Source organism: Typopeltis vanoorti, chromosome 9, assembly GCF_054136105.1.
Source record: "Typopeltis vanoorti isolate ZY-2024b chromosome 9, IOZ_Tvanoo_1.0, whole genome shotgun sequence".
Taxonomy (NCBI): domain Eukaryota; kingdom Metazoa; phylum Arthropoda; class Arachnida; order Uropygi; family Thelyphonidae; genus Typopeltis; species Typopeltis vanoorti.
Window position 1 is genome coordinate 70,691,001 of NC_143557.1, and position 15,384 is coordinate 70,706,384.

The following is a 15,384-nucleotide window of genomic DNA, read 5'->3' on the forward strand; positions in this document are numbered from 1 at the left end:
ATAGATAAACTTATATATTGGTTATACATGTCATTTCCTGAAAAAATTAAAAGCTAACGTATACTAGAATATTAATTAAAAACTTTAATCAATATCTTCCTATATTTTGGCAGTGTTATATTACCATCTTCAGGGATCACAAAACAATGATATGTACATGTAGGCACTAATACTAAGCAAATGAGGATGAAGAAAGGCGACTGAAGTTGGTCCGAGAATCTTAAAGGTGACCACCATCAATCCCCTTTCTTCATCCTCATTTGCTTAGTGTTAGTGCCTGTGTGCACATATTGTTTTGTGATCCCTGAAGAAGGCAATGTAACATTGCCAAAATATAGGAAGGTATTAATTAAACTTTTTAATTAATGTTCTAGTATATGTTGTAATTTCCTGAAAAAAACATGAAGTACTATTATGAATAAAAGTCAGTATTCAAAAAAAAGTGGTCAGATGAAAAAAAAAAAAAAAATAGTAGCATGAATTTGCTTTGCAATATGGTGGATGCTTTTAATAATAGAGAGCAATGAAAGAAAACATACTATATATATATATATATTTTTTTTTTTGATTGCATGTTGCCATGTAAAAACTTGAACATTTAGATTATTATTATTATGTGACACCTCCAGGGAGTCTAAAGACTTATCGAGGGAGGATACCTACTCTATGACTGTACACCACTCAATCCAACTACAATGAGCCACAACTACACCAACGCCATCTACCGCCCACCACTACCACTAGTATTTTCACAGACAATCAAAAACATCCATGCTCACAGTGGGATTTGAACCCGCAGCCTTTTGGCTGGAGAGTGGATACGCTAACCAGTCGGCCAACCAGGCTGGCAATGAATAAGTTTAGATCTTAGGATTTAGCTAAGAATTCCACATGACTCAATATCTGGGATCATTACAATTCAACTTTTGTCTACAATACTGTCACTTGATTGCAATGAGATATTTAGTTTATTTGCAAGTGTGAAACTGGAGTGTGATTAGCAATGATGCTAATCCTGCATCTCTTTAGAAAGATCCGAATAAGCTGGAAAGATGAACAAATGAGATTACTCCACTGATAAAATCATACTGGATGAAGTGAAATAAGGGATCATGGAGAGGGAGGCAAACTATGGATAGAAATTTGAAGTTCAGAAAACAAACTTCTAAAGTAGTGAAGACAAGAGGATTGCTCAAATATTAAGAAGAATGCTGAAATGGCTCTAATGTATAACAACTCTGATCAAGTCCCCTTTGGACTTCTATGCTCAAGTCTTCAAGATGTGAAAAGGATGAAGCAACTTTAGAAGAATGATTAATACAAAGGTGGATAACAAAAATGTCATCAGGACTATGACAGACAAATGAGGTATGTAATCTGCAAAGTTCAGTAGACCTAAAATGAAACTGTGATATCACTGAAGTATTAAGAGATGAGACATTTACCTGATGGAGGTGTCTACCCCATTTTCAAAGGACAGAAATATGGGAAGGATTAAGCCAAAAGACTATCCCTGAAAGTAACAGAAGGGAATTGTAACAGCAAAAAAGTCTGCATTGAGAGTAGATGCATGAAATTGCATTACCTGAGAAAGTGGTGCAGGTAGCAAATAACAGGAAAGAGTGATACAGATGGGTATCTAAAAGATTTCTCACAGCAAGTTTTACAATTTCATAGATAACTCCTGTAATAAACATTTGACTTATAAAATTCTAAAGAGAATTAAAGGAAAAAAAATTATATATACATATATGAACTTCATCCAAAACAAATTCATGCAAAAATATATAGTCGTATTTGGAACTAAACTTTTTTTTCTTAGTAAGTGCAGTTTACAAAGTTATGTACTGCCTTAGGGTAATTCAGTACTGCACAGGTGAACTGTATACCAAAAGGGAGGAGAAAGAAAGAACAAAGCTGCTCAACTTCTATATTGAAAAAAACATTGAGTTTGTGGAAGTAGCCATAAACTGCTCAATTTGTATAGATCAATGGGCTAAATAATTTACTCCTTGTCAAGTTGAAAGATAGAATATAGCACAATCAGTTTACAGCAACTGAATGAATTATAAAAACCCATGCTCACTTTGCTATACAATTAATGCAAACATCAATGAAGCCCAATTTTGTATTACAAATGAAAATCTGGTGAGAGCAATTTCTGTTTAGCTGCTATTAAACAGAGGATCAACTAGCTTATCTTCAAATTACAGTCCTTATAAAAGATATGTTATAGATAGGATTCAAATCTTAGATCTATCTAGATGAAGGGAAAATATTGTTTCAGTTTTCTGGAGGAGCTGTATCCAGTAATCTATAAAGCAGGAGCACTTTAGACTGCAGCAAATGTAAATGTTTTGTTTGGATGGTAGCACCAAAATGTTGCAATATAATGACAATACGATCTGGCACTGCATGCAGTGCAAGATCTTATTGTATCCCAAAAGTATCTCAACATCACTTGAACTGAGCAGTTCCGAAATTTTTATGTTTGAACTGCTTGCACTACTAATTTATCATCATGTATAAATTCCTACACATATACAGGAGTAATCTGTTGATAAATATCAAACTTCAAAAACAGCACACTATTTGTTTTCCTCTGATGTGGACAGGTGGGACCAAGTTTGAAATGCCCTAACTTCCAGTGGTGCAGTAACACCACCTACAAAATGCCTTCCACAATGAGTCTGACAACTCCATGGAGGGAGTAATAATAATAATAATAAAAATTATGAAAAGCATATTTGGGATTCATCTTTCACCTTATACAGGGTGTTCGGGATAAATTTGACAGTTTCGTAAGGAAAAAGAAAATCTTCTTTGTATCTATTAAATTTAATGAATTGACAAAAAAACATTACAGGCAGAGTTAATTACAATACTATCAACAAGATTTACTCAAAATAACCACCATTAGCATCGATCACAGCTTCAATTCTACTTCGGAACCTCGAACAAGCTGATGCTACAGTCTCTCTGGGAAGGGCCGCAAAAACTGTTTTAATTTTATCCATTAACTGGGCTTTTGTATTACTGGAAGTGCGATTGGTGTCTTTTTCAACTGCGCCCCATACAAAATAATCCATGGGGTTAAGGTCTGGGGAGTTTGGAGGCCAAACATTTGGACTGGTGAAGTCGTAGAAATTTTCAGACAACCATTTTTGACTTTTCCCAGAGGTGTGGCAAGGGGCCGAATCCTGCTGCCATACATACGGCCTACCATTGGCTACCCTTGTTATCCAGGGCTTGACTACAGTTAGCAACTCCACGAACAAAGCCCGAATTCCAATGCCAGGGTTCTTCAACACCTGTTCCTGCAGATTTGCGAGGAATTCTGCTGTACGAACGCAATCAGATCGTCTGCTAGGGATCTTTCTTCTTGCTACATCCTCGTAGTCACCATTGCAAGTCTCTAGTTCATGCCTGATTGTTTTTACTGTATTCAGGGAGCATTGGGCAGCAGTCGTAATATCCTTATTTTGATGGCGGGCACGAATCATCATGATACAAGTTATTCTCTTCCATGATTCAGGTGGGTTCCAGCTATCCATCCTTTCTGACATCTTGTATATGAATGAAGAAGGGTCCAAACTTTTAAATGAAAAGAAGTGTGTGTTAATACATGTAACTTACGGAAAAATATAATTAATTATAAATATGTCAAATTTATCCCGAACACCCTGTATATCCTGAACATTCTATTACACTATATCAAAAATATGCTTATCCTGGCTTTTTTTTTTTTTTTTTTTGTGGTTAAAACTTTTGGTATCTTGAAATGACATTGTGATCCCCCCCCCCCCGCCAAAAAAAATTATGAGTAGTACCTCGGTATATTTTTCAATTTTCTCTTAAACATTTATATTGCGTGATCTACAAAGGTTAATTAGCACCTCACCTGGTTATTACATACAGACACTATGCAGACTCAAACTTCTTTATAATAGCATAGCAACATCAGCATCCCATGTGTGTAGAAATGTATAATGTAAAATGTTTTGGTAATCATTTTTACAAGTATCATACCACAAAAGTGGCAATAAACTGATTTCTAGGACTTGCTCCATGACTGGAAATATTTTAAAAACTCCCAAGAAAAAGGAAGTCCATCTTCAGCTGTCAATTTATTCTCTTAAAAAAAAAAAAAAAAAAAAAAAAAAAACCATGTTCATTCATGTCATTTCCAAAATGACAGATGGCAACTACCTACTGATCCTATATAACCACCTACACTGAGAAAAGCTACTAAGCATGGCGAACATAAGGCAAAATATCCTGGAATGAAAAAATAAGCTATTTTTAAAATGTGTTCTTGAAATAAAAAAAAAAATGTAAATTTGGATCTTAAGAAAATTTAAATAAAACTTGTTCTACACATTGGTATAAGTAAAATGGAAAGAAACTTATTTGCAGAGTCACATTCAGCTGTCAAACTCTTCAAACCAATAAAAATAATCTACACAAATCCAAAGCATAAGTGCCTAATGCACCTGAAAACTAGAAAGTGTAAAAAAATTAATATATAAATATCAGATAAATTGCAGTAATACTTATAATTTAAGAAACCAATTTTGGATGTGGAATTAAATAAGCCATGATTAGGATAGGGGGCACACGGTTTTGGTTGTCATGTTAAGATATTGTCAGGTTGATTAGCAGACTGTGGATGCCATAAAATGTTAAAAATGGCTACCATGATTTGTTGCAGCATCACTGTGAATTCTGTTTTGTGAAATGCTATGCATGATTACAATAATCCATTTCACAAAAAAAAAAATTTAAAAAATTCTTAAAAGTATTACAAATAGTTGATGTAAAAAACCATTTATAATGACTTCAAACAATTTATGTTTGAAATGATCATATCTTGTTATTTACACTGAGTGAATCAGAAGTCTTTATGCACTTCAGGTTTTCACCAATCTGTCAAAAGGGTATACAGTGGCGTAGCTAGAGCAGTTGCCGCCCGGGGAGATCCCTGAATTTGCCGCCCCTCTCAATACACACCAAAAACACTACAAAAAGTTAAAATGACGTATACGGAAATATTTTAAAACCGTTTATTTTTTAAGTAAAACTTTAATTTCAACATTCTAAAATGTTATTTTTCTTGCTTTTCTGTTAGCAAAATTGTCAATGACATTGGAGAATGTCTATTTCATAGTAATGTAGGTAATTCTTAATCAAATTTTATTTTAAAAAACACCTCTCACAACTAGCAACACTTGCAGCAATTGTGAGAAAAATTCGCAGTAGTATTACAATATTTGGAACCGAGTTTCGAGACTATATTTTAGAATTAACTGCAAAAGTTCCAAGAGGTTCAAAGTGCCGCCCGAGCGGACCTCCCCCCCCCCCCCATAGCTACGCCACTGGCTTTACATCCCTATAAAGACTCAGCTCTATCAGTTTCACCATGGAAATCCTAGTGCAATTAAGGGAAAAAATTAACGAATATCTTAATTTTCTTTGGCAGCGGTTTATGCGAAAAAGCATTCCAATCGCCCGTTCATTCCAATTTCAATCTGGTTAAAATCTCTTTACACAAATTTCATATTTTATTATTAAATAAATGCAAGCCAATTTCAAAATAATGTCATAAAACCAACATTAAGTAATGTCTGAACGAAATCAAATCAGCATTCTTTCCCGCCATTATAACAATACACACAAGAACACCCCCATCCTTAACAGATCTCAAAATACCCATCTAAACACGTGGCAAACTACGTTTTGCTACTACAGCGCCATAGCAATGCTTCAACTGGAGAAAGTCCGATTCAAGGTTCCAGAATTCAATATTTATAGTAATAGAATAACAAGTGGTACTATAAATTAAATTATCAAACGACATGAGTGAAATGGATTGCCAGAAGTAGCTGACTGTCCTAATAGTGAATAAGTTTAAGCAACGGTACGACAGACGTTGTGTATATAAAGGTCAATTTCTGTCTGCAATGAATTTTACGTCCCCAGAGATACCCGTATAATACACCGAGCATAAATGTAGAAACGAACTGTGGGGGAAAGGGGTGGGGGCTTAACATGTCAGGTGTAACACTCCTTCATTCAATTAAGCGCATTTTCATAATCCCGCAGAACCACTGACTGACCACATTTCATACTCGGCAACATTTTTCCAAGCATCCACTATCATTTGATGTTAAATTATTCCACGACACCTCCACGGAGTCCCAGGAACTCATCGCGGGAAGCCCTTCTACACTACACGATCCACAAGAACCATCAAACACACTAAGCGTCTAATGCAATGCCTAGGAGCGGTAAGTTTGGAGGGAAGCAAAACTTTGAAATATAGTATCTGAACCTATAAAAACACGTTCATTGTTATCTTAATTTTTACATATTTTCTTGAATTTATAAGTTTATGAATTTAAGAATAGCACACCGAACAGATTTGTTCGGTGTGCTATGGTCTATGTATGATTTTTGTTCTTAAAAAGAATCAAAATATTTTAAATTAAAATGTTTACATTTATGCATACAAATATTTTACTGCAGCAATTACCGTCTGTGATATTCATAAAAATTATATATCTTTTAAAAAAATAAAAATAGTGTAAACGCAATGTATCCATAAGTGATTTGCAGGGGACGAATTCTCCATGCTTGCTGCGCAAGTTCATTAAATGAGAAAGAAGTAATATTTATTTGTTAATAAATGCATGCATTTATAAGCATTCCATTTAGGCTTTTATTTTTGTAGACAGAAGACGTCTTAAGCTTGCGCGGCAATAATTGAGCTTTGCGCTGTGTATTGAAGGCCGATTCTTGCTCGTCTAGTCAAAGCTACCTTGGTTTGCTCGGTTGTAGGAGCTTCCAAGATCCAACCTGCAGCACTGTGATTTCATGCGCGCCCATAGCTTTCCGCTCCCTTCACGTCGTCTTAAACACAAGGCCATACGCAGTCATAGTAGCTCTAGTCAGTGAGCTTCAGCTAGCCTTTACAAGTGTGCGTGTTGCTTGGGAAAATTAAGTTACAGCCAACTTTTTATGACGATGTTATTGACTAGTTCACAAAGAAGAACCGTACGGTAGAATTTGTATTCAACTAGCTAAATTGAAAAAGAATATCATTTGTAAAATAAATGTTGTATTTGTATGATTAAATGTACATAAATTTCTAAATATATAGTTTTAAATGGTCAATAATTCATTATTCGGCTAATCAGACTTCAATCACACCTCTCACTCCCATTCACAAGAGCAAACGTGAATTTCAAGACCAGCATTTGCGCCTGCCAGGGGTAAATGCTGGTCAAATATCAAATCAGGGAACCCCTGGTGATTTGATATTTGATTATACCGTAAGTGACAAATACATCTTATGCCAGAAACTATTGTGCCATGTCGAATGCGAAAAACTGGTTGACCACCACCGATAAGCTATAAATTGACCTCACAGATGAGTCTTTGACTCCATGAGGTCTTGGGGTGATGATAATAATAAAGTATATTGCATATGCAATCAGCCTGGTTTGTTTTGAAGTAAACACCGTTCAGAAGTGAAGGCCGTTTGTCTGGTATCCAAAGCGTTAGGGGCGTAAAAGAATCCTCCCTCAATATTGTGAATGAAAAAAAATTTTTTAACGATATTTTCTTATCTGGAGACTATATCTAGTAGATGACTGGGAAGTGAATATTCAGTTTACCACCAACGATGCCAGTAGCAATACTCATTACCAAGTAAGCAACTGGGGAGAATACCCCCAGTTGCTTACTTGGGTATTCTTCTAAAGGAGGAACTTCCCTTAGAAAGATGAATTTCAACATGCAAACCTTACTATTTCATACTCCGCATTAAAAATTCAGTTTCATTTTCTTCTCACCATTGTACTCAAAATATTGCCTTACTCCGACATGACAATACAAAATTATTTAGGATAATTCTCACTTCATAAATTATGAAAAAGTATTTCTTCACGTGTTCCCTGATACTGTTATCAGAATACTCTGATAGTGGTACACGATTAAGTTTATATCATTACTTAATAACCAGAAACAATGTCAAAAAATGATACCTGTCTTGTAAGTTCTTCATGTCTTGAAAATAATATTTCTTTTTTTAAATGTCAAAAATATTTTACAGCCAGTAATACGAGGACAATTAATGCCCAGAGAAAAATATAAAAGCTCTCCTAGTCTCATAATGGTCAGCCTGGCTGGCCGAGTGGTTAGCGTATCCGCTCTCCAGCCAAAAAGCTGCAGGCTCGAATCCCGCCGTGGGCATGGATGTTTGTGTTGTCTGTGGAAATACTGGTGGCGGTAAATGGCGTTGGTGGATTGAGTGGTTGGGACAGAGTTGTAGAGCAGGTGCTCTCCCTTGATGAGTCTTTGGACTCCCTGGAGGTGTCAAATAATAATAATTAGCGGAATTAAGGTTCCAGAAAGCGAATGTAATAGCCAGCCTGGTTGACTAAGTGGTTAGTGTATCCGCTCTCCAGCCAAAAGGCTGCGGGTTCGAGTCCCGCCCTGGGCACAGATGCTTGCGATTTTCTGTGAAAATACTAGTGGTGATGGTGTGCGGGTGTTGGTGTAGATGATAGTAGTTGTAGTTGGTAGAGACAGTTGTAGAGTAGGTGTCCTCTTGATAGGTCTTTGGACTCCCTAGAGGTGTCGCGTAATAATAATAAAATGCATTTTAGCTAATTGTATACATAGTATATACCGAATGTAATTACTTTGGTATATATATAGCGTTTGCTATCTCAAACGATCATCCCTGCCCATGACATTTTTACATTCCTGTTATTTTTGACCTTGAGGCACGTGCTCTACCCGTGTTGTGCACCATGCATTCATAACATCACAAATCATATGTAATCCAAAGAAAACGCATGAAGTACTGTGCGTTATTTTCCCAGTTGGATTAGTTGAAATTTTCATGACCATTAAATGAATAGCGCTTAGCAGTCAGTGAAGGCCACTCAAAATGAAGTACATGCATAACGTTTTAAAGCAGCACATTGGGAAGAAGCAACGACTATTCTGTTTTCTTAATAGAGATGAATTTCAAACAAATTTATGCATTTTATTCCCAAAAGGAGTAGGCGGAACTTCAGCAATTAACTGAGAGCCAATAGTTCAAAGTCTATCAATAGTTCATCAACAGAGAGAGATGGGAGCTGCTGCCACTCTGTCTAAAAACTAATAGGAATGTATTTTCTGAAATAGTGCGAGCTCTATGGTGAAGTGTGTTGCAGTGTTGAGGATCTAGTTTCTAGGAGAAAACCTCATTGCCTGTGTCAAAGATCAACTAATTACCGAACCAGTTGAAAACACCTAGATAAAGCTTTATTAGTTAGTAACTGGACTCAAATATGTAACTAACTTCTGACTGTTTAACACTCTGGAGAAAGACCATTTCCCCAGGACTATACAGTCGCCTCAAATTTTAAAACTTCGGAAAGAATCCACCTTTTGATCAATCATGGAAGAAAAAAAAATCGAAATATGGCCAAAAATAATTAAGAGAAAGGAAAAAACATGTTCTAAGCAATGTCGCTTCTTCATCCATCGATATTACTATGCACAAATTCCTACATTGTCACATTCTGAGGGTCACTAGTTCATCCCTTTACTGATTATAAATGTGCATTAACGACAATTCAAACCATTTGGTTATCTCAAGCCAGTGATAGAAATATACAAAATTGATTTAAAACTAAATTTTAATTTACTTATGCAATTTAAAATTAGCAACTTCCAGTTTATATAAACCCCTTCAAAATATGTCTGCGAGTCTGAAAGTGAAAATCCTTCATTTGCAGTCGTGCCGATAATTGGCTGAGTGAATATTGCTGGGATACTGTAGAGAACAAATTAACCCCAACAAGCCGAATTTTGGGTTTTGTTTCTTTTCACAATTTTGATTTCTCTTTACTATTTTTGGTTTTAGTTCACTACTCTGGTTGAGCTGCGTGTAAACAAATTGATATTCGTAGTGTTTTATTCATTTTGTGTATCTATAAAATATGTATTCTTTCTCAGCACACATCTATGACTCAAAGACAAATTGCCAATGAGTGTTGTGTTGGTTTGGTACTGTTAATGCGATTTTCTTAGGAAAAGCTGAACGAATTTGTTGTTGACTTAGAAACTTCGCAGATAGTGGATTAATGTTTCTGACATGACAGTCCGTCGAAGATTGCGGGATGCAGGGAGGACTTCACACAGATCAATAAAGAAATCAACTGTTGATGCAGGCTATGCAGAAAAAGCGGCCCCAGTGAACAAAAGATGTTGATACGTGGAAAAAGGTCGTACTCAGATGAGAGCCATTTCTTTGTTCCAGAGAGAGAGAGAGACCCCTATATTCACAAATCAGCAGCTGAGAAGTCTTCTCCTGTCCACCTTCAAGCTCCTAAACACCCAGCTAAAAAAAGATGTTCTTCGGTTATTTTATACATTACCGTCCAGGATCACCAGTGTACTGTGTGCCTGTTGATGGTATGAAAAGTGACCAATACATAAAAATATTGGAGAAAAGAATGGTCTCACAGACAGGGCCAATGCGAGAGTATCTGATGCCTCTAGGCAAAGAAAATTTAGGCGCCCCTATACAATGTCTCTAATGCAGTAATTAGTAGGCCATTTTTTTCGATATCTAAATTCGATTAGTGCGCCTATATACATCTTAAAAATAAATGTTACAGATTTAAAAAATTTTTCTGTCTATACATTTTTATGCGTAACTATTTTAAAAAATCACTCACCAGAATGAAATAATTTAGTTACCGATTTAAAACATCTTACAAAGTTACTTTTAATAGCATACACTACTTCCATGTACACTATGCATACCAGGGTTTCCCAAACTGTGTTCCGCGAGAAGTTCCTGGAATTTGTCATTTTAGTTTTCTAAGCATTATTTATGAATAAATATTTTATAGTGGAAATATTCTGAGGAGAATAATATTCGAGAATATATCGAAAAGCTCGGACCCAGAACGCCTAATAACATTTGTGTATCGTTTATTTTGACACATCGAAACCTTTCAACATTTGGGAAAGAGAATACCGCTGTTTATGATCGGTTATAAAAATTGCCTGCAAGCGGATTATAACAATTGGCGGCGTATAATATTTTTCGCACAAGCGAAGTTTTTAAGCAGCAATGCAGAGGCTCACCCTGATGAATAGAGAAGCAGTAAAATTTGCATTAGAGTAGAAGAGGCAATAGGGCCATACCGTCGGTTGTGTGAAAAAAAAAAAAAAAAGAAAGAAACATAATGCCCGCCAAACTACGTTAGCTCAATTCTTTGTTAAGAAGTAGAATAATAAAATTTATATTCTGAATATGTTTTATAGTCTTTCAGCTTCATGATTTTACTTTAACTAGGCCCTGAGACAATTAATAGAACCTTAATTCTTTTATAAAAAAAAATAACGTTCAAAAAAGAAATTTGAGGAACGAATTATATACTTTTTCCCATAGGTTATTATATTCGATTAATGCGTTTTCGATTAATGCGCCTGTTTTAAAGAACTTATCAGGTGCACTAATCGAGGGATTGCTGTATATATATTTTGTCATACTCAGACAAGCACACATGTGGCTATTTATAAAAATATCATTATGAACATATAAATTTTATATATAAATGTTTATATATAAAATTTATTAATCAAAACCAATACAATTGTATACATATGATTACTACTAATATCTGTATAGCAAGAAAATTATTACATCTTAAATACAAAAATTATGAAAAATTAATCTTTCGGGCTTTTGCTTTGCCAAAGTTTTGAATTCATTCATCTATATTGATTCAGATGCAATTTCATGCTCTATAGATATTATTGCTAGACCAGCGAGTCGTTCCTGAGCCATCGTAGAGAGAGTAAGTTTTAATTTCGAGAAACTCCTTTCTGAACTTGCTACCGATACTGGCAATATTGAAAAAATTCTCAGAGAATAAACACATTTGGAACACTATTTTCTAAATTATTTTTGCATATGTATGACAGGACATCTAATGAGGAAGTATTTTCTGGAATTCGCCTTGCTATTATTTATAATTCACTACATAAATCTGTTCCGCCAATATCTCTATAATTATCATGTGTTAAATAATTTTCCAATATCCAACATTTTTTAAGCAGTTCTGTTGAAGTAATTTTTCGAAATTCATATATATTTAAAAAAAAAACCAAGCTTTTCGTTAATTGTAGACATGTGCTTGAATTTTTCATCAGCAGATGAAATTGGTATCAATAATTGAAAAATAAAAATCTACCTTAAATTTGTTTAAAATCTGTTATGAATTCATCCTCTGCTTCATACACAAATCCTTTTTTTTTTTTCTAAGTCTAACTGTTTCTTGTTCAAAATTAGGCGTTACACCTAAGACCTCAGCGATTTTTTCCGCATCTGTTAACATCTTTTCAAATTCATCCTGATTTCGGATTTTCATTAAGAAATTCTTTGTATCATTAATACAATTTATGGCACCATTTATATCAAGGCTTGTATTCTGAAGTTGTTTACTTGTAAAGTTTATTATACCACATTACTAAGGATACGATAAATTTGAACTTCCTTAAAGTTTTAAGAAGACTACTTGCTTCTAATCTCATGGTATTTCCACTTAAACCCACATAAACTATCATCTTGAGATATTTCTTGCAGTGCTTTGCAAACATGGGACAAATTATATCTTAGGGGCTTTAATGAGTCAATTCGACTCTCCCATCTTGTATCACAGACTGGTTTCAGTGTAAAATTACTTGTGTCTTTTGAGGTATTCCCATCGACGAGTAGTCGAACCGGAAAAAAATACATATAGACGATGTATCCCGTCAAAAAATGCTTTGGCATCTAAAGTATTAGCAGTGCAATTCAATACTAAATTTAATGAATATGAACTACAGAGTAAAACATTGCTCTCGGGTTAATATTTGAAATTCGTCGCTGCACACCTTTTACATCACCTATCATATTACTGAAGGATATCATTGTGATACGGTAACGTATCACAAGGATACGTTATCGTATCCTTGACCTCGTAAATCTTGTATTGGTAATGAAAATTTGTCAAGAGTTCCTAGTATTTCATTTGATAAAAATTCTCGTGGTATTTTTTTATTTCTATAAATCCTGAAAAGTGTTCTTTTATAGAAACCGTGCAATTACTAGTGTCTACGAATCGAAGTACTATGCTCATTTGTTCCGTGTGACCAATGTCAGACGTACAGTCAATAATTATGGAAAAATATTTTGCGGCAACAACAGATTCTAAAATTTTCTTTTTTATCGCATTGGCGAAGATGTTTATTATTTCATTTTGAATATCTTTTCCAAGATAATGCACATATGTATATCTTTTATTCTTCGAAGATGTTCATTCATTTTTGGATCAAACTTGGCTAGAAATACGACAAATTTCAAAAAATATCCGTTTCCATGCGAAAACAATGTCTCATTTGTTCCTCGAAATGATAAATTTTGAATAGCTAACGTCTGAACTAAAGCAGAGTCGTTCTAATACTTGCACCCAATGTTTCTCATCTCATTGCTAGTTATTAGAAATAACTTTCTAATAACTAGCAAGTTCTCTTCATCAATGCTTTTCTTTTCTTTTATTCAAATTTCTAATTATTTCTATTTATGGTAATTTTCAACGTGTCTTTGCCTTTTTTTCATCCGCAGCTAAAATAGAAGAAGCATTTTTTCAGTCCCTCAATCCAGAATCAGCAAGGTTAATCCGCCATTGATCAAATAAAAAACAGCAGAAGCAAAATGCAGAATCCGTGGATTTTGAATACAATAACCACAAACGCTGCGTTGTCTCGCCATTAAATAGTCTTCGAGTATAATGAGTCATTGAAAATCTATTATTGTTATCTTTCGGAAAATAAAAATTATGAATCTGTTCAGGTCCATGTTCAACTAATAGTTGACGTAATTGATTGATATTGGAAAATTTTACAGGACACGAAGTTGCTATCTGTAGTACAACCAGCTTCAGAATCAACAATACTCATATGATCTGTAGATTTCTCCATCGATGTTTCAGTCCAATTTTTGGTATCTGAAGAATTCTCCTCCAATTCATTAATCGAAACTATAGACGAATTATCCAACGAATAATCTTGAAGATTTTCTTCTTGTATGCGATTACGATCTTCTCGGCAAAGATATTTTAAAAATGCACCTTCTTGTTTTTTCAAATTTTCTTCCTTTTCCGCTTTATGTTTGCGATATTTAAAACCCGATTTCTTTTTATCCATTTTCAAATCCAGTAACTGAAATATTTATAAATAAAAATAAACTTAATTATAAAAAATATGAACTTTAAACTATTCAGTAATAAACAAATAAATTTTTATATTTACTTAATGAAGAATTTATCAATTATATATACCTTATAAGTTATAACTAATCTAACATACATTTATAATCTAATAATTCAACAATATCGTTTTCTAAACATAATTGACAAATTTCTTAAATGCATCTGACTTAACGAATTGTGTAACTATTTTTAACGCGTTTAAGTACAGAAAATAAGCGTTCACCGCTGGCATTACAAACAGGCAGTGTCCAGGGCCGCATTTATACTTTTGGTGACCCGAGGCCCAACATCATTATGAGGCCTCAAAAATAAGCACTTTTTTAGTTTATTGAAAATAAAAGTCAACATTGGTATACATATATTTGCATTTTAAAACAAGTATAAAAATAAATCAGTTCAAATTTAAGAAAATCAATTAGTTTTTTTTTTTTGGCTTTAGCAAAGCTATCTATAATGTCATCATAATTAATCGAGTCCATTATATCTGATTCAATGCATAATAATGACAGGTCACTTGTTTTATCTTGGTGCAAGTTGCTTCTTAAATAATTGTATAATGAGCAAAATTTTTTTTTTTTTAAAACAAGAATTTAAATGCAATCAAATTAAGCTTGCTAATCAAGGTAAAAATAGGAACTTCATCAACTGTAAAGTTCAGATATTCTCACTAAAAATAAAAATTTTGAATTTACGGTAACAAAAATTGTAGCAAAAATCATATTTATGAAATTACAACATTGATCTAAATATAAAACGTTTCAGTTTGCAGTAACATGCACAGTATGCCTCCCTGGTTGGCAGAATGGTTAACGTATCTGCTTTCCAACCACCCAACTTTAGGTGAAAGGTAAATTTTATCGCCTAGTGCAAGACCACTTTACTTACTGGAGGCCTGGGATTCACATAAAAAGCATATATAATATATTATTAGACACCTCCAGGGAGGGCATCTACTCTACAACCCTGTCTCCGCCACTCAATCCACCAACTGACCGCAACTACACCAACGCCATCTACCGCCGCCCACCACCACTAGTATTTCCAAGGACTATCTATATCT

General features: G+C 34.4%; 1 protein-coding gene across 7 annotated transcripts in view; it reads right to left on the bottom strand.

The window, feature by feature from the left end:
* LOC150103134 (uncharacterized) overlaps nt 1–15,384 on the bottom strand; it is a 297,815-nt gene that overhangs the window by 234,488 nt on the left and 47,943 nt on the right. The window contains exon 1 of one of the 7 annotated variants that reach the window (XM_090397971.1): nt 5,613–5,634. The exons of 5 other annotated variants lie outside the window; for them this stretch is intronic. The gene's annotated coding sequence lies outside the window, so the exon portion shown is untranslated. Of the gene's footprint in view, nt 1–3,901; nt 3,932–5,612; nt 5,635–15,384 lie in introns of those variants that run through there. One more of the 7 variants, XM_090397968.1, reaches the window with a different exon arrangement.